The sequence below is a fragment of the Frankliniella occidentalis genome, unplaced genomic scaffold (assembly GCF_000697945.3).
Source record: "Frankliniella occidentalis isolate FOCC.00 unplaced genomic scaffold, Focc_3.1 Scaffold87, whole genome shotgun sequence".
Taxonomy (NCBI): domain Eukaryota; kingdom Metazoa; phylum Arthropoda; class Insecta; order Thysanoptera; family Thripidae; genus Frankliniella; species Frankliniella occidentalis.
The window spans coordinates 485,542-488,343 of record NW_026267216.1 but is presented as its reverse complement, the minus strand read 5'-3'; the positions used below and the strand labels follow the sequence as shown (position 1 = coordinate 488,343).

General features: G+C 49.2%; 1 protein-coding gene across 2 annotated transcripts in view; it reads left to right on the top strand.

The window, feature by feature from the left end:
* The window catches only part of LOC113201941 (protein phosphatase Slingshot), a 61,507-nt gene that overhangs the window by 42,135 nt on the left and 16,570 nt on the right, over nt 1-2,802 (top strand). The gene's annotated exons all lie outside the window — the stretch shown is intronic.

Genomic DNA, 2,802 nt, shown 5'->3' with positions numbered 1-2,802 from the left:
TGCCTCCCCTCGCGATTCGCGTCGCCATCCTCATTCTGATTATCATTCTGGTGGACACAGACCCTCTGCTCTAGCCGGCCAGAGGCTGAGGGATGAGGCTGACCAATCGTGGCCTAGGCTTAAAGTGTCGGTTCTCGTACGGTTTTCTGAGTGTACACACCACGGGCCACGGGGCGGGGATCCGGGGGTATGTATTACTTAGCACAAGAATTGACCGGCAATCGCCATCTGCTTGATGGAGATGCGCATATTCCGGGTTTGAGCAAAATCGGGAATTTACACCTCCTTAATCCGTAAGTCTCCTTGTTAGAGGCGCGCTACGAAGGGTGCGGGCGAGGCAGTTTCTCAAAAAATCACTTTATCCCTTAACGCCGCGGAGTATATTTAGTGGCCACAAGGCTCGCTCTCTCCCTCTCTCTGTTCCTTATTCCACATACACACACACACACGTGCGCCGTGCCACACGCCTCGCTGAAAATAAGAGGCGTCTGGTACGACGCAGTTCAACTTGGCGCGAGACTTAACGTGGACGAGGTGCGATAGCGGACGTGTCTGTTTTGTTTTTTAATTCTTGTTTGCTTTGCCTTTCTTCTCTGTTTGAAAGCACAATGGTAGCTTCTCGAGCCACACGTGCGTCGTCGAACCAGGAGCAGGAGATCTCCTCAAAACACTGGAGACTTCCAAAAACGTTGACAATTGTTTTTAACAGCCAAACAGTACTGTTTCTGAAAGAATGTTAACAATTCATCATATACCGAGTGTAAAAGCTAATACTCCCCAGTGTTGCGGGTTTGCATACCGAGGGGGCTGTAGCGCCTTATGGGCAGATCATGTAGGTAAACCCGCCACACTGCACTGTATTGTGAACCGTAGCACAGGTGGCATCACTTAATGAATGGGACCTACCCATGTTGATCTTATATCTTGAGTGTTTTACAGTAATTAAAACCTGGTGTGGCATGTGGCATCGCTTAGACCCTTGCTAAAAAGGGTATCGTCTAGACCTCAGTATTTCTCAGAATAATTCAGCAAATTACGGCAGGCTCAGTTTTAAGTCTGTCTGACGGAGGGGAGATTTGCTATGGGTTGCCTACTTTCAAGGGTTTTGTCGGACAAATTGCCCACCTACCCTAGGGGGGGGGTGGGGGCGGTCACCCCTTCGCCCCCTTAAAACCGCGCCTGAATTACGGGAGCTCAGCGCCTGCGAGACTCGAGGTAGGCTTCCCCGCAAGGCACGCATGCACTGCAGGCCATATGTTGCCTACCTGCAGGCGCTATGAGACGCTGCTTCGTCTGCTTCGTGACGGTGAGAATGGACGTACTTTCTCTCAAATCTAGTGCAAAGACTTAAAATTTTGAAAAAGACTTTCTTATTTCATGATTAATGTACGAGACATAATACGGGTAAAAGAGAGTAAAAGTGAAATCATTTACATCGGAAATTTAAGATCCTTAAAAACACCAAAATTAAGTTTTCTGGGTGCAAACTTGTTGCAGCACAAAACTTCTGTTCCTAAGTTCCTCAGTTCCTCATCGCCTTAAGCGCCTTGGTTTTTGCACACTCGTGTCTCGTCTCACACACGGCGTGTGCAGCCTGGCAGACGTGTTGAGGCTCTCGTCATTTATTCTCCGGCTCAAGCGCCTTCCGATTGCAATCCGCCGCGCGGCGATCCGCCTCGATTTGCATCAGAAAGAGGAGAGGAGAGTGTGGACGAGTGGACGTGCCTGACAACATGATAACTGCGCTGCTACTGCTGTATTTTGTTTTTGTGTTTTTATTGTTTGCTCGCCGCCGCCGCGTCGCTGCTTTTGGTTAAAAGGCGGCGGGTGCCCCGATTTCGCGCAGGTATTAGTGTTTGCGTGGCGAGCAATGAGCATATTCTTTATCTCTCTCGTTACTTTTCATTGCCAAATTTCCTTCATTGTCATGTATAAGTTGAACACCCTCAACTCTTCATATTTCCAGTCGAACATCTTAACGCGTGCACTATGGCGTTAAACTGCGTTGAACAATATTATGTGCGTGTCAGTATCACATTTTTCTTATCAGTGAATAATAACATTATTATTTTCTTTGCTAAGTTCAACTTCGAGGGAATATTTATAAGTAGTTGTATTTTGTGCGCGGTGTACTGTACAGTACACCTCGCTGGCGGACGCCTGGTGGGTAAGGGCGCTGCTCACTGCCGCCGCGGAGAAGAGAGCGGAGAGGAAATGACTGGCTGGATAAAAGGATAAATGGACGACCTTGAGTTATCTCCTTGTCGGTCGGGGCCTTCGGCTCGCCTTTGGCGTGTCGTCCCGTCCCGTCCGCGTGTCTTTGCGTTACCCTTCCTGACCCGGTGCGGTGAGCTTCGCGGTGCGAGCCTCATGGTGAGCCTTACGGTGAGCCTCACGGTGAGCCAAGCCGCGCACCGCGAGTATATCGCTGCCCACTGTCCATGGAATTGCAAAGCAAAACCGAGACTTAGCATTCGTTTGTTCGACACCCGGTTTTGTTTGCCGACGTTATTTTCTTACTGACAATAATGTCTTATCTTCTCGGCAAAATTGTCGATCCGTATTTTCCCGTCTTTATCGCTGAGACCCCGCACTCAGACAACAAAATAAATAAGAAATTAAAGAATTCCTTTCAGAGCTTTATCTGAAAATCACGCCGCTTCGGTGTCGTAGAAATGTGTGGTAGGGACACGTGTGCGCAGCCTCATCACCTTTTCAAACGAGTCTTTATCGCGCGCCTTTTTCATCCTGATTAGCGTGACACCACGTGACCTCGCGCGATTGATGGTCCGGTCCCCCCCC